The sequence below is a fragment of the Mustela lutreola genome, chromosome 3, assembly GCF_030435805.1.
Source record: "Mustela lutreola isolate mMusLut2 chromosome 3, mMusLut2.pri, whole genome shotgun sequence".
NCBI lineage: Eukaryota > Metazoa > Chordata > Mammalia > Carnivora > Mustelidae > Mustela > Mustela lutreola.
In genome coordinates, this window is record NC_081292.1 from 203,544,120 (window position 1) to 203,569,348 (window position 25,229).

The 25,229-nt window shown below is 38.8% G+C and overlaps 1 pseudogene; it reads left to right on the forward strand.

The window, feature by feature from the left end:
- Positions 1-25,229, forward strand: part of LOC131827977 (tigger transposable element-derived protein 1-like) — a 109,664-nt pseudogene that overhangs the window by 49,587 nt on the left and 34,848 nt on the right.

The window sequence follows — 25,229 nt, forward strand, 5'->3', positions numbered from 1 at the left end:
TTTTAGATGATTTTTTCTTCCTGTCAGTTAATTTACATTTTAAATGTGTAACAATTTAAAAGTATAAAAACAACTAGGAAGATGGATCAGTGCACAAAAACAGGATGCTTGGAATCCCTGGCAATGTTCATGATAATGAGGAAAGTTAAGAACCACCTGATATCAAGGAAGCCTGTTTTGTCCCTGAGGCACCAGCGAGGGTAGCAGAGATGAGCGCACCACTCCCACCAGCACTAGAAAAAGGCACAGAGAAACCAAGTGAAATGAGATATTAAGGGAGATATACTTAGATGTTTATTTAAAATTTGGAGCTTGTGATCGAGATGCAAATGTCTAAAATATGGTGTCTCTTGTAGCCATTACTGTTATAATCATATTTTTTAAAGTACACATTTTGAAGGAAAAAAAAAATCAGAAGAAGTCTTGCAGTTAAATAGAGCCATCATAGCTAGAAGGAATGTAATGAAAAGCATAATCCCCATGCGAATGAAGATTTGCTTGATGGTCCCTTTGAGGTTAAATAAACGGAGAGCCCCTGCCTCATTGCTATGAAGCATTGAAAGGCTTCCTTTGAAAGCCACCTTTGGGAAAGGAGGAAGGGGGAAGAAAAGCCCTCAGGGAAAGGTATACTTCCAATCAACTGATATTTACTTGAAAGAGACTGTTTTAAGTAACAATATGTCTGTTGTCTTTACCTGGCGAATTTAAATGCAGCTTTTCCCTCCTTCCATCAGTGGAATTGGGTCTCATAATTCAATTTGTCATTCAATTTGTAATTCTGATAGAAATTAAGAAGACTACCTAGTTTTACTCTTCTGTGTATACAGTATATCAACTTTTTCATGTTGCAAATATATTATTTATTTTACTGAAAAAAGGAGTGATTCTCAAAGTGAGTTTAAATATTTAGTGTACATTTTTATGTGATGAAAATTACAATATTGATGATAAAATAAAGAATACCATCTGCCATTTTTATCCACTAGAAAAATGATTGGATAGTTTTACCTTTGAGAGGGAAAGACATTGTATCCTTGGCCATACAGATCCCAGAGATTCTACTCCTTACCAAATTGGGAGAGTTATAAAAATGTCCATTGACAAGGACCTAAAATTATTTTTTACCTTCCACCACTTTTGGCAACATTCTGGTAATGATTATTCTGACACAGCTCATAAAGAAATCAAAAAGCAAAAATGTTGCCATTTGTATCCACATACTTTTGTGAATCTCAGTTCTCAAAATATTGTGACACTCGTACCCAGAAGAGAAACTTACTGGGTGTCAAATCTGATATGTACAGCAGCAACAGCCTTTCATGCAGCAGGATCTTCCCAAATTGTTAGTAATTTCATTAGTGATATATTCATGCAATAGCTTCTCATGTATTAATCAAGGAGGAAGGTGGGAAACTTTCCTTGTTTTGTCTGATGGCAAGAAAAGTTAAACCTCCATGTATTAGTAGAAATTGGGTTATATCATGTAGGGGATAACAAGATTCATATGTATTTTAAAGATAAGGAAACATTCCAAATTAATTTCCAACTGTCTAGTTTTAAGTTAAAGCCCCCGAACTTTTTAGGAATAGTTCTCTCTAGCTTCTACTGTCAGTAGTCTTTTGATAGGGAAGTTTGAGAGACACTGAAATGGACAAATGGGATCCAGCAGATTTTTTATTTTTTTAAATAGGCTATTTTTTTTTTAGAGTTGTTTTAGGTTTATGACAAAATTTAGCCGAAGGTACAGAGACTTCCCATAGAACTCCCCTGCTGCCACAGTTGCATCATCTTCTCCAAGATTGATACCCTCCACTCAGTAACACATTTGTTACAATTGATGAACTTATATTGACGTATCGTTATTGCCCAATATCTATAATTTCTAATAAGTTTCATTCTTGGTTTTGTACATTCTATGGTTTTGGACAAATTTATGTGTTTGGGAAGCAGGGCTGTTTTAAGGATTATTATTGTGATAGTCATATAGGCTGTGTTGTGAAATATGGTAGTTACTAGCCACATGCGGCCATTTGAATTAAAATTAATTAAAATTAAAAATTGAGTTACTTGGTTCTATAATCACAGTTCATGTGCTTAGTAGCTTAATTACTACCTATGGCTACTGTATTGGACAGCACAGATAAGGCACATTTCTATAATTACAGGAAGTTCGGTTAGGCAGGACCAATACAGAGGATGGATTACAGAGAGGAAATCCTGGCAGCAGGAACAAAATTACACTTTTATTGATGTAGTAGTAGAGTATTAACTCAAAAAATGAGGCAAAAATTAATATGCCATAATGTTTTTACATAGTTCTGTTAGCATTTTTTCTTTTTAATAATCATAGTCTGTAAGGAAGAAGAAAAATGAGAAAGTGATTTATTATAAGTAAGTTGTAGTTTATTATTATTTTTTTAAAGATTCTATTCATTTATTTATTTTAGAGGGTGAGTATGGAGGGGTCGGGGGAGAAGGGCAAGCAGACTGCACTGAGCATGCAGCCTGATGCTGGGCTCCATCGCGGAAATCAAGAGTCGGCTGCTCAACTGACTGAGCCACTCAGGCGTCCCAAGAAAAGTTGTAGTTTAGGCTGAAGAAAGTATTTTGTTCTAATCATGGAATTCTAGTTAGAAATGACCTTTGAAGTCTTCTTTCAAACTCTCCATTTGACTGAATCTACTTTAATTGGCTATTTGGTTTGTTTGAACACCTCCAGGAACTGGCGCACACGGTCTCCTGAGACATAACATTTCACCCGAAGTCCATTGCCCCTGAGGAATCACTGAACTGAGACTGCTGACTGGGAAGCTGTGCGTGTGGGAGGGTGGGGGTGTGATTCTAAGTGCAGAGTTCCAGTTAGGGTAGGAGCTGAGCCTGAGTGGCAGAAGGACGCCTGTGTTTTGTCGGAGCTCCAGACCTGAGAACACAGGCAGTCTCTCTTTCAGTTTCGCCCTCACTTTTAAGCAGGGGAAGGGAAAAAATACCATCTGTAAGAGTCATAGGATAAAATTATATGGGTTAATGTGCTTTGAAAAATTGAAAGTGCTGTACATGTAGAAGGTTTTATTATTACAAAGCCCTGGGGAATTTTGGTGATACAGTCAATCCAGGAAAGCTGATATTATGGTGGGGAAACCCTTAGGGAGCTTAAAATTATTGTCTCACCAGGTCTGGCTTGCAAAAGAAACTTGTTAAAGAATAAGACACATAAAGTGATATAAGGTTTTCAGACCATGCATAAATGAAGGTGAATATATTCAAGGTCCAGGAGCTCAGAAAAAGTCATCTTCTTAAATATACTTCTTATTGGCTCAGGTAAGAACTTGAAAATTCAGGTCTATAAAGCAATGTGGAGAACTAAAACAGTACTATAAAACTAAATCTTGAATTTTTTTTTTTAAATAAATGAATCCTCAATCCCTATGTTGATGTTTAAAAATTAACTTTGGGAGAGGCAAGATGGCAGAGGAGTAGCAGATTGAAATGATGTCAGATCCCAGGAGTTCAGCAAGGTACGTATCAAACCATTCCAAACACCTACAAACTCAACATGAGCTACAAGAGAAGAAGAGCAGCAATTCTAAGAACAGAAAATCGACCACTTTCTGAAAGGCAGGATGTGTGGAGAAGTGAATCTGCAGTGACGGGAAGATAGACGGCGGTGGGAGGGGCTGGCTCCCAGCAAGCGGCAGAGCAGCAGAGCACAAAATCAGAACGTTTAGAAGTCTGCTCCACTGAGGGACGTCACTCCACAGGCTAAGCGGGGGTGGAGCCCTCGTGGGGACAGTGTGGTCTCAGGTCCTGCAGGGTTACAGAAAGATTGAGGTGTCAGTGCCTGGCAGCTATTGGAGTGGGGAAGCTGACTACAGAGTCAGAGTCTAGCAGTGAGCTTTCAGTTCGGCGTTGCCTTAAACCATGAACCAAGGCACAGTGGGGCCACGGCTCTTCAAGCAGGGACCCCACAAGTGGCAGATCCAGGGAGACTCACCTTTCTCCTTCAGGAGGAACAGTGCAACAGGAATCTGCTGGGTTTAGAGACTCCAAATGGGGCTGTGTGCTGGAGACAGAAATGCTTGGTCACAGGCTGGGTGAGCTCTGAGTGCGGCCAGAGACCAGGGGACAGGAGTGATTGCTTATCTCTGAGGGCACACTGAGAAGTGGGGCCCTGAGGTCTTGGCTCCTCTGGCCAGATATTGGGCAGCTGCCATTTTCATTCTCGTCCTCCAAAGCAGTACAGCAAGTGTTCAGGAAACAAAAGCTCTGACAGCAAATCCGAGCAGATTACTTAACTTGGTCCCTGGCAAAGGCAGTGCAATTCCACCTTAGGCAAAGACATTTGAGAATCAGTGCAACAGGCCCCTCCCCCAGAAGATCAGCAAGAACCTCCAGCCAAGACCAAGCTCACCGATCAAGGAGAACAGTGGAACTCCACAGCTAGGGGGAAACAACCCATAGAATTCATGGCTTTTCATCCATGATCTTTTATTTTTTTTTATTTTTTTATTTTTTTTAAACTTTAAAGCTAGTCTGAGGGCAGAAATTTTTTTTTTTTTAATTTTATTTATTTGTCAGAGAGAGAGAGGGAGAGAGAGCGATCACAGTCAGACAGAATGGCAGGCAGAGGCAGAGGGAGAAGCAGGCTCCCCGCCAAGCAAGGAGCCTGATGTGGGACTCTACCCCAGGATGATGGGATCATGACCTGAGCCAAAGGCAGCTGCTTAACCAACTGAGCCACCCAGGCATCCCATCCATGATCTTTTAGTCTTACAAAGTTAAATTTTTTTTAATTTTATTTTTTTTCTAATTCTATTTTTTAACTTTTCCTTTTTTCTCTTTTAACATTTTAAACTAGTTTATCTTAACAATACCTTTCTTAAAAAAAAAAACACAACATTTTAATCCTTCATTGTTATAGTCATATTTTATCCCTTCATTATATTTAACCTTATTTTTTGTATACATATAGGATTTTATTTTCTAAAAATTTCTGGGACACAATTTCTTTTAATAGATCAAAATATACTGTAATCTAGCACATGACTTTGTTTTAGTCTTTAGTCTGAGCACATACCCTTCTCTTTTCTTTTTTTTCTTTTTCCAACCAACTTATCAATTCCTTTTTTAGAATTTGTTTTAATTTTCATCTTTACAGTCATATTACATCCCTTCATTGTGTTTACCCTTATTTTTGTGTATATATCTATATCTATCTATATATGCATATATAATATATTTTATATATATGTGTGCACATATATATAAAAGTTTTTCTTTCTTTAAAATTTTGGGAGGTTGTTTCTTCTAAGAGACCAAAATATACCTAAAATCAAGTGGGTGGCTCTGTTCTATTCACCAGTCATATATATATATATAGATATATATATATATATATCTCATATATATATGTATGCAATACATATATATATGATTTTTTATTTTTAATTTTTATTTCTTTTCCTCCTCTTTCCTCTCCCCCAGTTTTGGATCTTTTCTGATTTGGTTAGCATACATTTTTCTGGGGTCTTTGCCACCCTTTTAGCATTTTATTCTCTTGTTCATGTATTCTTATCTGGATAAAATGACTGGGCAGAAAAACTCACCACACACAAAAAAAGTACAAGAGGCAGTACCGATGGCTAGGGACCTAATCAATATGGACATTGGAAATATGTCAGAATTAGAGTTCAGAATGACGATTCTCAAGATCTAGCTGGGCTCAAAAAAAAGCATGGAAGATATTAAAGAAACCCTTTCTGGAGAAATAAAATACCTTTCTGGAGAAATAGAAGAACTAAAATCTAACCAAGCTGAAGTTAAAAAAGCTACTAATGAGGTGCAATAAAAAATGGAGGCTCTAACTGCTAGGATAAATGAGGCAGAAGAAAGAATTAGTAATATAGAAGACCAAATGATGGAGAATAAAGAAACTGAGCAAAAGAAAGACAGATGACTGCTGGGCCATAAGGGGGGAATTCAAGAGTTAAGTGATACAAGATGATGAAACACTATTAGAATAATTGGGATTCCAGAAGAAGAATCCCAGAAGGTGTATTGGAGAGAGAAGGGCAGAAGGTATACTGGAGTGAATTATAGTAGAGAATTTCCCTAATATGGAAAAGGGAACAAGTATCAAAATCCAGGAGACACAGAGAACCCTCTCAAAATCAATAAATATAGGTCCACATCTGTCATCTAATAATAAAACTTAAAAGTCTCAGTGACGAAGAGAAAATTCTGAAAGCAGCCTGGGACAAGAAGTCTGTAAAATACAATGGCAGAAATATTAGATTGGCAGCCGACCTACCCACAGAGACCTGGCAGGCCAGAAATGACTGCCACGTTTGGAGTCTGATTTGGAGCACTAATCTAGAAAAATATGCAGTCAAGAATACTATATCCAGCTAGGATATCATTGAAAATAGAAGGAGAGGTAAAAAGCTTCCAGGACAAAGAAAAATTAAAAGAATTTGCAAACACCAAACCAGCCCTACAGGAAATATTGAAAAGGGTCCTCTAAGCAAAGAGAGAGGCTGAAAGTAATAGACTAGAAAGGAACAGAGGCAATATACAGTAACAGTCACCTTACAGATAATACAATGCACTAAATTCATATCTTTCAATAGTTACCCTGAGAGTAAATGGGCTAAATGCCCCAATCAAAAGACAGGTTATCAGAATGGATAAAAAACCAAAACCCGTCACATATGCTGTCTACAAGAAACTCATTTTAGAACCAAAGATACCCTCAGATTGAAAGCGAGGGGGTGGAAAACCATTTACAATGCTAATGGACATCTAAAAAAAGCTGGGTGGCAATCCTTTAATCAGATTAATTAGATTTTCAGCCAAAGACTATAATAAGAGATGAGGAAGGACACTATATCATACTCAAAGGGTCTGTCCAACAAGAAGATCTAACAATTTTAAATATCTATGCCCCTAACATGGGAGCAGCCAACTATATAAACCAATTAATAACAAAATCAAAGAAACACATCAACAATAATACAATAATAGTAGAGGACTTTAACACTCCCCTCACTGAAATGGACAGATCACCTAAGCAAAAGATCAATAAGGAAATAAAGGCCTCAAATGACACACTGGACCAGATGGACATCACATATATTCAGAATATTCCATCCCAAAGCAACAGAATACACATTCTTTTCTAGTACACATGGAACATTCTCCAGAATAGATCACATCCTGGGCTACAAATTAGGTCTCAACCAGTACCAAAAGACTGGGATCATTCCCTGCATATTTTCAGACCACGATGCTCTGAAGCTAGAACTCAATCACAAGAGGAATGTTGGAAAGAACTCAAATACATGGAGGCTAAAGAGTATCCTACTAAAGAATGAATGGTCAACCAGGAAATTAAAGAAAATTTGAAAAAATTCATGGAAACAAATGATAATGAAAGCACAACTGTTCAAAATCTTTGCGACACAGCAAAGGTGGTCCTGAGAGGAAAGTACATAGCGATACAAGACTTTCTCAAGAAACAAGAAAGGTCTCAAGTCCACAACTTAACCCTACCCCTAAAGGAGCTGGAGAAAGAACAGCAAAGAAAGTCTAAACCCAGCAGGAGAAGAGAAATCATTAAGATCAGAGGAGAAATCGATGAAATAGAAATCAAAAGAACAATAGAACAGATCAATGAAACTAGGAGCTGGTTCCTTGAAAGAACTAATAAGATTGATAAACCCCTGGCCAGACTTATCAAAAAGAAAAGAGAAAGGACCCAAATAACTAAAATCATGAATTAAAGAGGAGAGATCACAACTAACACCAAAGAAATACAAACAATTATAAGAACATAGTATGAGCAACTATATGCTAACAAATTTGACAATATGGAAGAAATGGATGCATTCCTAGAGACATATAAACTATGAACCATAGTTCTGAACTATGAATGAACAGTTCTGAACTATAAATGAACAGTTCTAAACTGAACTGAATGAACCATTCAGTTCAGTTTAGAACTGTTTAGAAGACCTGAACAGACCCATAACCAGTAAGGAGATTGAAGCAGTCATCAAAAATCTCCCAACAGGGGCGCCTGGGTGGCTCAGTGGGTTAAGGACTCTGCCTTCGACTCAGGTCATTATCCCGAGGTCCTGGGATCGAGCCCCACATCAGGCTCTCTGCTCAGCAGGGAGTCTGCTTCCCTTCCTCTCTCTCTGCCTGCCTCTGCCTATTTGTGATCTCTGTCTGGCAAATAAATAAAATAAATCTTAAAAAAAAAAAAAATCTCCCAGCAAACAAGAGCCCAGGGCCAGACGGCTTCCTAGGGGAATTCTACCAAACATTTAAAGAAGAATTAATACCTATTCTCCTGAAACTGTTCCAAAAAATAGAAGTGGAAGGAAAACTTCCAAACTCATTTTATGAGACCAGCATTACCTTGATCCCAGAACCAAAGACCCCATCAAAAAAGAGAATTACAGACCAATATTCCTGATGAACACAGATGCAAAAATTCTCACCAAAATACTAACCAATAAGATCCAACAGTACATTAAAAAGATTATTTGGCACGATCAAGTGGGATTTATTCCAGGGCTGCAAGTTTGGTTCAACCTCTGCAAATCAACCAATGGGATACAATACATTAATAAAAAAAGAACAAGAACCATATGATACTCTCAATAGATGCTGAAAAAGCATTTGACAAAGTACAGCATCGTTTATTGATCAGAACTCTGAATTCAAAGTGTAGGGAAAGCCATCAAAGCCATCTATGAAATATCATCAAAGCCATCTATGAAAAACCCACAGTGAATATCATTCTTGATGGGGAAAAACAGAGCTTTCCCCTAAGGTCAGGAACATGGCAGTGATGTCTGTTATCACCACTGCTATTCAACATAGTACTAGAAGTCTTTAACTTAGCAATCAGACAACAAAAAGAAATAAAAGGCACCAGAATCCGCAAAAACATCACTCTTTGCAGTTTTCTTTTGTGGAAAACCCAAAAGACTCCACTCCAGAACTGCTAGAACTCATATAGGAATTCAGTATCATGTCAGGATATAAAATCCATGCACAGAAATCAGTTGCATTTCTATACACCAACAGCAAGACAGTAGAAAGAGAAATTAAGGTGTAAATCCCATTTACAATTGCAGCAAAAACCATAAGATACCTATGGATAAATCTAACCAAAGAGGCAAAGAATCTCAGAAAACTAAAAAGTACTCATGAAAGAAACTGAGGAAGACACAAAGAAATGGAAAAAGTTCCATGCTTGTGGATTGGAAAAACAAATACTGTGAAAATGTCTACTCTACCTAAAGCAAGCTACACATTTTAATGCAATCCCTATCAAAATACCATCAATGTTTTTCAAAGAAATGGAACAAATAATCCTAAAATTTATATGGAACCAGAAAAGGCCCCGAATAGCTGAAGGAATGTTGAAAAAGAAAACCAAAGTTGGTGGCATCACAACTTTAAGCTCTATCACAAAGCTGCCATCATCAAGACAGTATGGCACTGGCACAAAAACAGACCTATGGATCAATGGAACAAAATAGAGCGCCCAGAAATAGACCTTCAACTCTACGGCCAACTAACCTTTGACAAAGCAGAAAAGAAAGTCCAGTGGAAAAAGGGCAGTCCCTTCAACTAATGGTGTTGGGAAAATTGGACAGCCACACGCAGAAAAATGAAACTGGACTACCTCCTTACAACACACACAAAAATAGACTCAAAATAGATGAAAGACCTCAACGTGAGACAGGACCATGCACTTTGCCTGGTGCCAAATCCACTCTGTGGCAAACCTGTGATTAATGAACGAAAATTTCTTAACCTATTAGCTATCAGGGGACCACAGCTGGAGGTAGTAACAGACAAACACAACTTTTTTCCTGTCTTTCATGTCATAAAGGGCCAAAATAAGGGGAAAGAAATGAAATTCTTTGGTTCAAATGACGTAGTAGTGATGATGATGTGATTGTATCAGCTAAGCTTATCTAAAATTCATCTGATCATTCAACTCTGTGTGACATTTAAAACTTTATTTACTTTGGGATAATTGTAGATTCCTGTGCAGTCATAAGAAATAATACAAAGAAATCCCATATCTCTCACCTGATTTCCCCCACAGTAGGATAGCACAAATTGGAAACCAACATTGATGGAAGACACCAATTTTATTCAGATTTCACCAGTCTTGCATGCACACGTGTGTGCGTGTGTGCGTGTGTGTGTGTTATTTAATCCTATGCAATTTTATTACATGTGTACTTCATGGTCAATACAGAGAGCAGTTTCACCAAAAGGATCCTTATGCTACCTTTTAACAGTCACAGCCGTGCACCCTCAACCCTTAAGAACCACATATCTATTCTCCATTTCATCATTTTTTCATGTCAAGAATGTTTAGTAACAGAATCATATAGTATGTGATCTTTTGAGGGTTGTTGTTTTTTTTTTTTTTTTTAACTCAGTTTGGTTTCCTCAAGATCCGAGTTGTTTAGTATTTCAACTCCTTTTCATTGCTGAGTAGTGTCCTCTATTAGGATGCACCACAGTTAGTTTAACCTCTTGCCTATGGAAAGACAGTTGGGAGGTTTCCAGCCTTTGTCTATTATGAATAAAGCTGCTGCAAACATTCATGTGCAAGTTCTTATGTGAGCATAAATTTTTCTTTCTGATAAATGCTCCAGAGGGCAGTCTTTGGGTTGCATGGTGAGCACATGTTTAGTTTTGTAAGAAACTGACACATGCTTCCCAAGTGAGCACCAGCAGTGTGTGAGCCACTCAGTTTCTCAGCAGTGTTTCAGTACAAAGTGCTGTGCCTGGGGTAGAGCCTGTACTCTACAGAGGGGCTGGGTGGAGAAAGGGGGTCCTGGTCTTCAGGCTGAGTGCATCTGAATTTAGCCTCTGCAATAATGGATCTGGGGGAAGGAAGAGAAATACTGGCTTGCTCCTTCTGGGGAGACATCATAGCCCTTGACTGTGAGCCAGAGGGAGAGGGATTAATGTATTCTTGGCTGCACCCACTTAGAGCGGGAATTCTGCCATGCTGCGCTGGGAAGGGGCGAGGGGGAGTGGGGAGTGGGATGTAGTTTAAATGCCACAGATTCTTGCTGTTTTTACTAAATTTCAGTAGATTTTCCTTGAATAAATGTTCTTTCCAGAGACTTTTTTTGGGTAATTTTAGCAATTATGATTGTTTTTCTGAGTAAGAGTAAGTCTGTAGAACCCCTTGAGCCATGATTTTGAAGGGGAACCCAATACTATTGAGTTTTTACTAGATATTTATCCAAAGAAAATGGAAATACTCATTCAAAAAGATATATGCACCTCTATGTTTATTGCAGCATTGTTCACAATGGCCAAGATGTGGAAGCAAACTAAGAACCTCAGTGCCCACTGATAGATGAATGGATAAGGGAGGTATATGTATATAAAGAAATGTTACACAGCCATGGAAAGAGATGAGATAGAGCCATTTGGGGCAACATGGATGGACCTAGAGGGTATTACGCTAAGTGAAATTTGTCAGACTCAGAAAGACAAATGCCATATGATTTCATTTATAGGTAGAAATCTAAAAAAAAAAAAAAAAAAAAAGTTACTAAAGAAACAAAAAGCAGAATCAGTCCTATAAACACAGAGAACAGATTGATGGTTGCCCAGGTTGGAGGTGGCAGGTTGGGCAAAATGGGCAAAGGGGAGTGGGAGACACAGGTTTCCATTTATGGAGTGACTACGTCACGAGAATAGAAGACACAACATAAGGAATAAATCATTATAACAATAGTGTAGCTACACTTCTAGTGAACATAGCATAATTTACACACATTGAATAACTAATTTGTACACCTGCAGCTAATTTAACATGATATGTCTGCCATACTCAAAAAATTAAAAAAAATACCATTGTGTGTCTTTTTTAAAAAAAATTGATTATTGATTGATTGATTTAGACAGTGTGTGTGTGGGTGGGGGTAGGGGCAGAGGGAGAGAGAGAATCTTCAGATGCCCTGCTGAGCTCAGAGCCCCAAGCAGGACTTGATTCCAGGACCCTGAAATCATGACCTGAGCTGAAACCAAGAGTTGGATGCTTCACTAACGGAGCCACCCAGGTGCCCTGCTCCATGTTTTCTTCCTTCCTTCCTTCCTTCCTTCCTCTCTTTCTCTCTTTCTTTCTGCTTATGGATGTCTAATTACTCCAGCACCCTTTGCTGAAAGAGATATCTACCATTCTTCTGTTAAATTGCCTTTGCACCTTTGGCAAAAATCCATCAGGCATAATTATATTCATTTCTTTCTCTATTGTCCCCATTGTGTGTTCTGTTCCCTCGATGTTTGGTTTTATTCCTCCACCAGCACCACACTGGCTTCATTACCATAATTATGTAGTAACTCTTCACTTTGGATGGAGTGATTTCCTCCACTTTATTCTTCTTTTGCAAATTGGTTTAGCTATTCTAATTCCTGTGCTGTTTAGTACAAATTTTAGCATAAGTTTGTCCATATCTATGAAAGTATCTCAACCCTATTGAGAATTTGTTAGGAATTGTATTGCAACTATAGATCAATTTGGGGAGAATGAACATCTTTATGATATCAATCCACTTTTGAATTAATGGAACATTCATTTTTTGTTGTTTCTACAAATGTAAGTAAAGAATTGAGGTAGCTTCTGTCTAATTCATGGTAAAAACACATTGGCCTCCATTTACTCATCATTAAGTGAGAGTGCCTTTTTTTCTCCTGAACTGCTTGATTTTCTACATTAATGTTTATGAACACAACTTTTGTTTCTGTATAGACACAGGCATGGGTAACACAGAAGCTATGACTCTACCTCTAGTCAAACTATAAATAAATGTTTGAGTTTCTGGGTGAAAGTAGATTACTTAGCTAAATGACTCATGGATTGTAGCCCTCTAAAGAAGACTGTGAGCACATTAAACCTTCCAGAGCTCTTCAAGATGGGAAAATACGCTGCTAAGAAAGGATTTTTACTATACCTCTTCATTTAAATAGAGTCGAATTGAAATTGCTTACCTCAGTACCCTTTTCCATTTTGTTTTGCTGGTTATTATTACAGTCAATTCTATTTAGGTGAATGGCCCCACACAGGCGGAAGGGAAAATGGAGCTCTTGTGGCTGACAGTATTATTCATCCCAGCTGAAAGCTGGAATGCGTGATAGCATTTTTCTTGTGGCTACATTTGAGGGTCACAGGAACCATGGATAGTTATGTATGCAGTTGTTATTATAGTCATCAATTTTTCTGCCTTAAGAATAAACACAAATCTCCAAGTTGATCTTAATTTTTTGCAGCTGCAGTTTGTTTTTTAGTATCTTTTTATATTAAAACCTTCTCCATCAGCCAGTAGAAATAGCAATTTGATTCACAAGGTTTTTCTTCCTATGACAATTTATTGAAAGTTATTTTTGCTAGAGATTGGGGTAGAAGAAAGTACAGATGATTAAAACTCAGTCAGTAGGTTCCTTGCTTTAAACTAGAGCCAGCAAACTTGCTAACTATATTATTTGCATTGCTTCTAGTTTTAGCCTCTTTATTGAAGGCGGATGAATGTGAAAAGCTTTATTCTTGTGTGTTCAAATCACTCCCTGTATTCTATCACTATATTTGCTTTTCCCGGGTAAATTCACGGAACGCTCTTTGCAGTTGTTAGTCTGCTTTCGGGGGTTTATAATAGAAAACTCAACTTAGTGCATTGACCTGGGTAACTGAAAAATCAAGGTGTAGACATAACTGGATCCAGAGGACCTAATAATGTCATAGAGTCTCAGTTCTTCCCATCTGGTGTCTCTGCTTTTCCGTTGTGTTGGCTCACTGTTCAGGCAGGCTTCCCTTCCGTGGCTGACAATGGATCAAGGCTTGTATTTGTGAATTTTCCTCTCCAGTTTCGTCCAGTAATGAGGACTTTGGTGTCCTGTAATAGATCTCATTGGACCATGTGTCCTTCCAGGAGCCAGTTCCTGCGGACATGGCTAGAGGAGGCTCTGGTTGAGTAGGCTGACTTTTGTAGCCAAGAAGGGTTTCCATTCTCCGGCTCAGGATGAGGAAAGGGTAAGTGAGTCAGAAGTCCATGTGTCTGGGGACGGATAGGGGTTACTGGATAGGCAAAAGTCAACAGTCGTCAACTATACCAGGTTCGTTAAAGAAATGATTGGATTATGCAACATAAATATATCCTCCTAAATTAACAAAAATGAGGAAAATTACTAAGGCATCTAAACAAAACCCATTTATAAGGATGTTTAGTAAAGTGACAAATATACAGCAGCAACGTAGGGAAAGGGGAGGTGAAGGACATTTCCCTCTACTATTTTAGGTTCCCTAGCTGGGCTCTGTAGATCAGACTGGCAAAAGAAGACTAACGAGAGGAAAAAGAACAGAAGTGTGTTAACATGTGTGTCCCGCATACACATGGGAGCACCCACTGAATCATCCAAGGGGCTAGTTAGAACTTGTACTGATATACACCAGCTTATGCTAAATGAAAGAAAAGAGGTTTTGGGCTTTTGGGTGAGGGAGGCAAGTTCTGGGAAGGTGAGCAGGGAAAGTATGGCCCACAAGGGTTGTTTGGTAGGGTTTGTTAGGCTGATTAAAGTAGATTTCTTTTCCACTGATAAGTTCTTAAAGAGTCCTTCTCTTCCTGGTATGGGAGAGGAGGACCTTTTTACAAATGACATTTCCCTTATAAATGTAAATTTCCTTTACAAAAGAAAAGCCTGTGGAGTCCCTGGGTGCCTCAGGTCATGGTGGGGTGGTGGGGGGTGGTGGGAAGCTCCCTGAATTAGCAGGGAGTCTGCTTCGCCCCCCCCCCCCCCCCCCCCGTTCCTTCTCTCTTCATCTCTCTTAAATACATACATTCATAAACCTGTACCCTGTTTTTTAGAGCTTTTTCTGTGTCTGCTGGCTCTCAATGGCTTTTAGCTCCAAATAATACATCTGCCAAAGAAGCTTTTTTGGGGTGGCATATTCTAGCACCTTCCAGCAACTTTTCCTCTCTGGGCCTTGATTTGCTCAAATATAAATGTAGGGGGTTGAGTAAATATTTCTTAGGTGTCTCAGCTCTAACACTCTGTCATTCCCTGATCAGCAGTCATCACTCCTGCTGAGAATCCTGTCTCTCTCGGCCTTGAAGGCTGAGGTGCATTGAAGGTAAAGATGTTGCATCTGTGAATGCCAGTAGCCTGAAGTATTTTCCACTTCCGTCAAGCGCTTCAGAGGACTGCACAGATATGCACAATTTGGAAAATATACAGCCCTCGTGTATAGCTTTAGGGCCCTTGCTTATTTATACACGGTGATAGGATCGAAGGTCCTATACGTTGACTTAAAAAAATATTCTGTTTGTTAATTCTCCGGTATGTATTTTGTTCAGAGGAATGTTAGATTATTGTAGGGCTGACTGTTCCTGTTTAGCTAATTTATCTTTCCCCGGCATTAGCTGCTAAACACTGAGATGGTAGGAGCCGGTTTTAAATGTAGGTAGGTCGTGATTTGTGAACAATTTTCTGAGAGAGCCATATCCCTCATTCATTTACTGAACAAAATATATATGGAGTGTGGACTACGGGCCGTGCATCATTTTAGGGAATGCAATGGCAAACAAAACGAATTCCCTACCCTTACGGAGCTCACGTCGTACTAAGGAAGATAAACAAATATGCAATAGAAGCCAGAGAGTATGATCCAAACTGAAGCGAGGCCACTGTTTGAGAGGGACTGGAGCGCTGTTTCATGGTCACTGGGAAAGACCTCTCTAGGAAGGTGACATTACAGCCGAGACAGAAGTTAAATGAAGAAGCAGGCCACGTCTCCTCGCGGGGAAGGGAGAAGTGGAGAGGCGGAGAGATTATTCAGTGGAGAGTCCTTAAAGTGAGAACGTGCTTGACATGTTTGAGGAACTTCAGACTGGCCGGAGCGGGGCGCGGGCCTGGGAGGAAGAGCAGCAGGAAATGAGAGCAGAGGAGCTGCCGGAGGCCAGATCACGCCAGCCCAAGTAAGGCCTTGCGAATTTTTCTTCCAAGTACAGTGGGCAACCTGGGAGAACTCTGAGGTGAGAAGCGACCAGATCTGGCGTGTTCTGTAAAGGACCTCTTGGGCTGCCTTATGTGAGGCAGGAGAAGCTGCTGTGGAAGCCCTCGCAGTGAGGCTGTCTCTCGCCTCCAAGGGGCAGCTTCCAGGCGCGCAGCCAGCCCTGTCCACTCCGGAATCCCCTTTGCTCTCTATTCTGAGCTTCTGTGAGCAGAACCAGCGGGTCCGCGGTTCTCAGTGTGAAGAAGACACAACGGTGTTTCTATCCCTACATGAGTGGATGGATATGCTTACCAGTGTTGAAAGAAAAACTGAGGCATCTTACATTTTTAAGGGCAAAAATCAATTGGAATAGGGCAGCCAAACTGGAAGTGGTTAGGAGGGTACTCCACTGCCAGGAGCTAGGGAAAGACTTCTATAGAGAAGACTGGAAGTAAAGCAAGGAAATTATTTGACTAGCTATAATTTAAGCAGTTGCCTTATTTGGGAAAGTCTAGTTGGCTTTTTGTGTTTGGTTGTCCTGAGGTTTTGATTTCTTTTCTTTTCTTTTTTTTTTTTTTTTTAAGATTTTATTTATTTATTTGACAAAGCGATCACAAGTAGGCAGAGAGGCAGGCAGAGAGAGAGGAGGAAGCAGGCTCCCTGCTAAGCAGAGAGCCTGATGTGGGGCTCGAACCGAGGACCCTGGGATCATGACCCGAGCTGAAGGCAGAGGCTTTAAACCACTGAGCCACCCAGGTGCGCCGAGATTTTGATTTCTTATCCTTGGAGCATTTCAGGCTGAGGTTTTGTTTTACTGACATAGGCTACTGAGGCACTGAAGCCACACCACTCTCATGGCCTCCTTGTTTAATTCACTTACCACTATTAAAACAGCACCTTGCATGATGGCAGGATGCCGAGGTAAATGTTATTATGTTGTGAGTTGTATAAACTGACCTGGGATGTGACCACCACTTATAAGACTGGTTCTCTGAAGATGTCATTTCCAAGTTCAAATGAACTGATTTAAGAATTTTTTTTTTTCTTAAGATTTTATTTATTTACTTTTAGAGAGGGAGAGAGAGAATCTCAAGCAGACTCCAGCTGAGTGAGGAACCTGATGTAGGGCTCGATCTCACCACCCTAAGATCATGACCTGAGGTGAAACCAAGGTCAGACACTTAAACGACTGCACCACCCAGGCACGCTGAATGCTTAATATCCTAAGAGTTAATTTGTAAGTTGATGCCCAACTTTTTTCAGAATCCAGTGCTGAGAACATTTTAGGAAAGTTACTAATACATTAGGGATTAAAAAGAACTAATGAATAACATGGGCATAAAACAGAAGTTAAGTTTTTTCTTTTTTGTGATAGAAAGCTATAATAATGACTCAAAACCCAGATGAAATCCAACTGATGTCTGCATAAGTCCCTTCTGAACCAAGTAAAACATTTTAAGAAAAGTAAAACTGAGGAACAAAATTTTTACACTAATCTTATAGTTAAGTATAAACCTTTGTTTAGTCTCTTTCTTACTCTCTCTGCTGCCCTCAACTAGGATGGGCCAGTGAGTTATATTACACTTTTCAGAATTGAACATCATTCTGTGGGTGAACATAGTGGGCATAAGTTCTCCAGTAGCCAATGAATTTTAGCAATTCTATTAAGTCTCTCATACGCTAACATGCTTGGTTGATGTCAGTTATGTTCTTGCAATGTTATACATGTAATAAAGACAATGCATAGTGGTTATATGCTCTTTGTTTTGGGCAAAAGCTCACTGGTAACTTTTTCTTTTACTCTTGTTGAATTACAGATGGAATGCCTTGATTAGTATCATCATGTCTGAACCAGATCTTTCAAAATAGTTCATGAGACTGTGATGTAGAATTGAATCAAAACCTTACTCAGTTCTCTGCATTCCATAAGGCATATAATTGTGATGTGAGAAAAAAAAACTAACATGCTTTTAATTAAATCTTGTAGGTTACTCAGCCCTATGGTTCTTATTTGGATAACACCAAACAGATTATATCAATATCTCCCCAACTGTGAAAAGCATAGCTGGCTACTAAATTTCCTAGGGATACCCTGTTTGTTTTTCCAAGCCAGTGAGGGGGACTTCAAAATCTAGATCCATCTTTTTTAATACATAAGAATTTGAATTAAACTGGAACTGAATGAAATATTTATTCACTTGATTATTTGACAGGAGAAATGACTAGAGAAGGGAAAAGAAATGCCAAGAGGTTGAAAGGCTACGTCTACAAGTACACCAGTCACACTTTCCTTTCTAGCTCCTCTTTTTACTACCAGGAAACAGTTGCTCTTGACTGTAGAATTTCATTAATTTCAAAAAAAATTTCATGAGGGTGGGCCAAAGTGGTCTAAAGTTAGAAAGAAATACAGATATCAAGTCTAAAAGCCTCTGACATTGAGAAAGGACAGAAATATTGTTCCCATATATAAGTAACTATTTTTTCTTTTTTTAAGATTTATATTTATTTGAGAGAGAGAGAGAGAGAGAGAACGCACACAAGTGGGAGGGGCAGAGGAAGAGAGAATTTGAAGTAGATACTGAGCTTCTTGATTTCAGAGAACATTTATAGAAATAGAAGAGTCATTTGATCGATATAAGAAAACTGTCATTTCTGTGTATTTACTTTTTTGGTAAGAACTAGGCTAAACTAGGTGCCAGACCATTGACCAGAAATGGAAGTTATGCTGGGGTGCCTGGGTAGCTCAGTCATTTGAGTGACTGACTCTTGGTTTCGGTTCAGGTCATAATCTCATGGGTCTTGAGACAGAGCTCCGAATTGGGCTCTGTGCTAGGCATGGAACCCGCTTCAGATTCTCTCTTTCCCTCTGCCTCTCTCCACCTTTCTTTCTCTCTTTCTCTCAAAAAAAAAAAAATTAATAAAGTAAAAAATAAAGATAAAAAATAAAAAATAAAGATCATTGTCTACATGTATGCATCCTGTAGTAGAGAGGGCGTTCACAGGGTTAACCCGATTTGACCTGTAATCACTTTTACTTGTCTCTTCAAGTTGTCTTATTGTTCCAGAACCATGGCATCATGTATTCCTATCATCTTTTGCTTATGTTCACTTGTACAGTTATTTGACTAAAATTTTGGCAGCCCTGTTGAGAAAGAGAGCCAAAATATTCCAGACTCTAACACTTTTATTTCATCATGCGAAATACATTTTTGTTTTAAGATGAGACTTGGTTTTGCCTTTCTTCCTGAGATGCTTAGATAAAGTTAACCACATAGGTGTGTGTCTGTGTGGTCTTTTTCTTTCTTTAATTGTGGTTTTAAAAGAACTGATGCTAGAAATGTCTTGGTCTTCCTAATTTGTTCAGTGTCTTTTCTAGTACTATTAAATACATTGTCTTTTTCAAAATGGAGCCCATCTGTATCTGGATGATTCTTTGTTTCAGCTTGGAATCTATTGCAAGTACGTGCATGGGCAGGAAGAAGTCAAGTCTAAGGCTTCAGTCAAAGTGATACTACATCTTTAGGATAGAAAGATGTTAGGTAACATAAACCTAATCATTTCAGAGAAGATTGGGAGTTTAGAATTATGTAGGGTTTTGGTTTTTTTTCCATGTAGTTTATTTACTCTAAAACACCCCATGGCATGAACTTTGAGGAGCAGATCACCCTATAGTCTTTTTCATTTTTTCATCCAAGAATTTATAATCTGTTACCAACAGTGTGAATTTGGACAAATTACTTGAAATCTCTAAGCCTTGGCTAAAATTACAAAAATAATCATGTTTTTATAAGAATGATTTTGATAAGTATTCTTATAAGAATTAAAGAGTTGATGTACATAAAACATTTACTGTTATCTCTGGTACATAGTAACTTTTTAATAAATTAAATATGTTTAGCAATGAGACAATTTGGAATAACCCAATAATGGCTAACCCTCAGCAAACTCGGCCATAATACAGGTTTTTTTTTAAATATTCCTTTTTTTTTTTTTTTTTTAAAGATTTTATTTATTTATTTGACAGACAGAGATCACAAGTAGGCAGAGAAGCAGGCAGAGAGAGAGGAGGAAGCAGGCTCCCTGCTGAGCAGAGAACCCGATGCAGGGCTTGATCCCAGGACCCTGAGATTATGACCTGAGCCAAAGGCAGAGGCTGTAACCCACTGAGCCACCCAGGTGCCCCGGCAATAATACAGTTTTAAGAAGTAAAATAATACTGCATTCAGATTTTGTTCCCTTGTGAAAATGAGTAATGACTTTGTTATTTTCTGTGTTGGTGTAAATACCAACAATATTTTCATTTTTCAAATTAAATTTTAGATGATTTATTATAGGCCTAATTCTTAGCTATTTTATTTAGAATTTTAAAGGTAGAATTATATTACATGCAAGCCACTATCTCTACTAATTTTATTTTTTTATATTGTACCAAAAGAGAGAAATTTACTAACATTGGATTTCATAATACATTTCTATCTGAACCTATCAAAGTACCATCACAAAGAAAGAACATGCATAAGAGAGTTATAGACTAGAATTTTTGTGTTGTGAACTGTAAAGAAATCCTAGCAGTTTCATGAAATTAAAACCCAGATCTTCCACTAGTTTTAATAAAAGACACATCTCTTGGTGAACCCATCTCTGATCCCAAGCTTACTTTTTCTGCAGTTTCTCTTGATTTTTCTACTGCTGCCACTGTCCTGACTTCATGGGGTTGGAAATTTATGGCCCTGCCTTCAAAACTCCAACTGTATATAACAGACCTTCTCTTACTTCTTCATTCTACCTGCCGTGAGAATGGGATATTCACACCACCTTCCTGGAAGCATCATCATACTTAAGCTTAGGATATAAAACAGGGGAAAGAAACAGTGTCATGAATCTTGTTGATCAGGCTTAAAAATTATGTGACTTTCTAGAGCCCTTCAATTCATAAGAGATGTTGGGGGGAGGTCCTGTCTACAATGTTGCAAATTCCCTATTTATCACCTACCAGTAGGAACCCCTTTCAGGTGGGTACTGTGATGTGTTGCCCAGACTCCCCTTTAGGATCAAGGCAGTTCATCATCACTGTTGGTAGATGGAGCATTGATGGAGCCTAGCATGAGATTGCAGTGTAATTGTTAGAACTTTCACTGGTGATAAATAGTAATTGTGATGCAACCTGGTAAAAAGGAATGGACTGGTAGGTATGCTAGGTAAGTATTTGAGAGGCTCAGGCAAAATTGTGATTTAAGGACTATTGAATTGGATGGCTGTTGCTGGGATGGATTGATAACATTAGGGAAGGACAATGAAAGCTAAGGTAAGGGTGAAAGCCAGAGGACCTCCTTGAGGTCATATACTCCAATGTTCTGCCAGAGTACGGAAATGGCTGATGATCAAACCCAGGACTTATAGGAGTGTCAGAATTCCAAAAAAGATTGAATTCTCAACCCTGGCAGTTCTGCTTTACAAAATCCAGCATGCTATTTGGGAAGGATTGAGATCTGGGATAGAGACATTTGGGTTGAAACACTTGCAAATCTTCAACCCTTACATTCCTTTGAACACGGGGCTTTTATCTTCTTTTCCAGGTCTTGCTTTAGACAATGTGAAGAGGCATTTGTTCACAGACAGCGTAGAGCGGATTTTTCCTTGCAAAAATGACATCTGCGTGTCCTCTCCACTCCCAGCCCCTCCCCACTCCCCACGCATTTACCCTGTGTGCCTCCTGAGCAATAGCTAGGTCAAATTATAACACAAAATGCCTGGGAAAGTGCTGGCTGGGTCTGCTAAGCAAGGAAGGGGACTAGAGAAGTTGCAGGACATAGTTAACATATACTGGTTGGAACTGGAAGAGTACATATGGGAGTGGGTTTTAAGGGTGCTGGTTCAAACGGCAAAAGAAATAAAGAGTGAAGGAGAGTTTATCAATAAGACAGAATTTAACATTCTGGCAAGGCCTCAAAAATAATGGCCTTCTAGGTTGGATCCTGGAAGCTTGGAAAGGTGCATATTTTAAGAAGTAAAAATGCCAGAACTTCCATGACAAATAACAGAGGAAGCAATCAAAGGGCTCAGAGAATTTGGGCATATGGGAATGGACTTGTCATATAAATCCAGGCTGCCCACCGGCTGACTATGTTCTGTGATAAGGGCTAGATAGCACTGTCTTTATCAAAGCGTAAGAGCATTCCGACTTCTGCTTAGGGTATCAGAAGCTGGGAAGAACAAAATTCTACTCTTATTACAACATCATCACAGTGGAAAATTTGTAAGTTCACAACTTTTCTTAAAGACATGGGAGAGCTGAAGTTACAGGGTAAGAAACTAACCTGAAATCAGGAAATCTGTCATCTGTAAGGGGAGAGAGAAATTAAACACTGGCTTACCAAGGACAGGTACCGTCAGACACTTACAAACTTAAGATTACAAACACTAAGTAATAAATAATAGTGTTTTATTGCTGGGAGAGGGAAAGGAGCTTGGAGAGAGTTTCTCTGAGGCATAACCCAAATCCTAAAGCTGATGGTGGAACAGAAATTGAGTTAAATCAGGTTTTACCATAAACCAGCTTTTGCTCTAAACACAAAGTAATACTAGAGGAATTCTGTGCTGGTGGTGTACTAATAACAATGCAAAACCCAGCTCAACTTCTGGCCAGATTTACTCAACCTCCCATAATAAAGGCCTAGCAGAAAGAAAGGCATGCCCATTTCCCAGCACAAAAATAACTCACCTCCATCTTTCAACAATAAAAAATTATAACAGACACAAAGATGTAAAAAGAGTTAATCCACTGTCAGAAGACAAAGCAATCAACAGTAACTTTACTCAGATGTAACACGGGTATTAGAATGATTAATCAGGAAATTAAAATAATTAGGACCACTATGGTAAGGACTCACGTGTAAAAGGTAGAGAGCATTCATGATCAGTTGGGTAATTCTAGCAGAGTGATAGAAATTATGAGATCTCAAAACCAAATGTAAATGTTATAAATGAAAAAAATTTATAGAGATGATGAATGATTTTGATTGGTCCATCAATTGACTTGACACAGTTGAGAAAAGAGCCCATGAATTTGATGATAGCTCAATAGAAATTACAAAAATTCATATACAAAGATAAAAGAGAATGGGGAAAAAACTATCTCAGAACAGAGCAAGAACTATGGGACAATGTCGAATGGTCAAATATACATACAAGAGAAATCCTAGAAGAGGGTGGGGAGGACATAAAACAACACTGACAACAAAATTGGGAGAAATAATGGCTGATACTTTTCCAAAACTAATGACAGAAACCGAAGATTCAATCAGACACCAGAACCAAAGAATATAAGCTTGATTAAAAACCAAACACATATACACAAACACATATACACACAGGAATCAAGATACATTACATAAAGAGGGACAAATATAATAAACTATATTTCTTATGTAGGAACTACATAAATCAGAATTCAGTTGACTGACATCTTAATCTGGTGCAAGAAAAAAACCCATAACCATAGTGTTACGATGAGTGTGGCACAGGATTGCTGAACTCAGTGGTGGCTCTCCTCTGTAGGTCAGGACTGGTGAAGAAGATGTTGCTATAGATCTGGGATCACTGATAACAAAGAGGATGAAAGAATCCTGAAATAGAAGTCAGGTGATGTACTTAACTCTCAGAAACATGGCCGATGCAATTAGTATAATGATCAAATGTCAGAGTAGAAGCCAGGCATATCTGACTCACAGAGATAGAGCATGGCATTCCCAGGGGCAAAATAGATGGGTCATCAATAATGATATTTCACAATGTACACAACCAAAACAAATCAAGCATTGATGATCATGAAGCTAAGAGTAGCCACCCCAACAAAATGTCATAATCCCTTGCTCAGTTTGCAGACTTCAACCAATTCTCAGATACAGAACTCACTGAACAAAGGAAAGTCCAACTTCCTATGATGAAAGATCTTGCAACATTGACAGCACGTATAAAGAACAATGATTTCTCCAGTCCTCACCCAAAAAGACCCATGACAATTTATTTGGACAGCATATGCTTTGGAATGAGGAGTATACAAACATATTGCTAATTTTTGGATATAGAGTCCAAGTTCACATTATTACCTGAGGACCTAAAGCATCATCTTGGCTACTCTGTTAGGGGTATGTGTGTTAGGTAGAATAATGTTCCCTCAGAGAGGTGCTAATTTCTAGAAACAGAATATATTGTGCTTATTCTTCTATAAGGGTAACATTCAACAGAAAATAAAGATGGTTTTCCAAGAAGTCATATCTTCATATGCCAACCTTAACAGTACTCCTGATTCTCAAGCACAGATTCTGCTTGTAAAGTCTCCTATTTTTATGGTTTCCTTTAGGGACATCTTCGTGGGAAGCTCATTATAGTGGCTGTTCTTATAGGGTCCTGGTGTTTTGCATCTTATCAAGTAGCTGACAATGAGCTCCATCATGCTTTGGTATCTGGGTAGCTCATCACTGGTATCATGGCAATTCATATCACGGTAGCTCTTGGTAGCTACCAAAGCCACTATTCATTTCCTCAGGAGAAGGTTTTTTTTTTTGTTGTTGTTGTTGTTTTTAGGTACAATTATTTATTTTAGAGAGAGCATGAGCAGGAAGAACAGAGGGAGAAGGAGGGGCAATCTGAAGCAGACTGTGTTGAGGGTGGAGCCTGAAGAGGGGCTCAGTCTCACCACCTGAGATGGCAACCTGAACTGAAACCAAGAGTCCCATGCCTAATCAACTGTACCACCCAGGGGACCCTCCTTAGGAAAGGGTTTTTTTGCCTTTTTAAAAAGGTTTTATTTATTATTTTTTTAGAGAGAACACACGTGATAGTGGGGGAGAGGAGCAGAGGGGTAGGGAGAAGGGAAGGAAGGGGGGGTAAGAGTCTCAAGTGGACTCCTGGTGCTGGGAACAGAGCCAGATCTCAGGACTTGGAGATCATGACCTGAGTGGCTTAATCAACTGAGCCACCCAGGTGTCCTTCCTCCTTAGGAGAAGTTCTGATGAATTATGGTTTAGTAAACAAGATTATTATAAAGATCCAGAGATTGAAGTAAGGAGCAGGCCTTTTTGGTACCTATGTCAAACTTTTATTCACTTACAACCATTTTTCTCCTATGCTCCCTAAGTGTATCTAGTGAAAGTGTCAATGGTATAGAGCTGTGCTATCCAATATGGTAGCA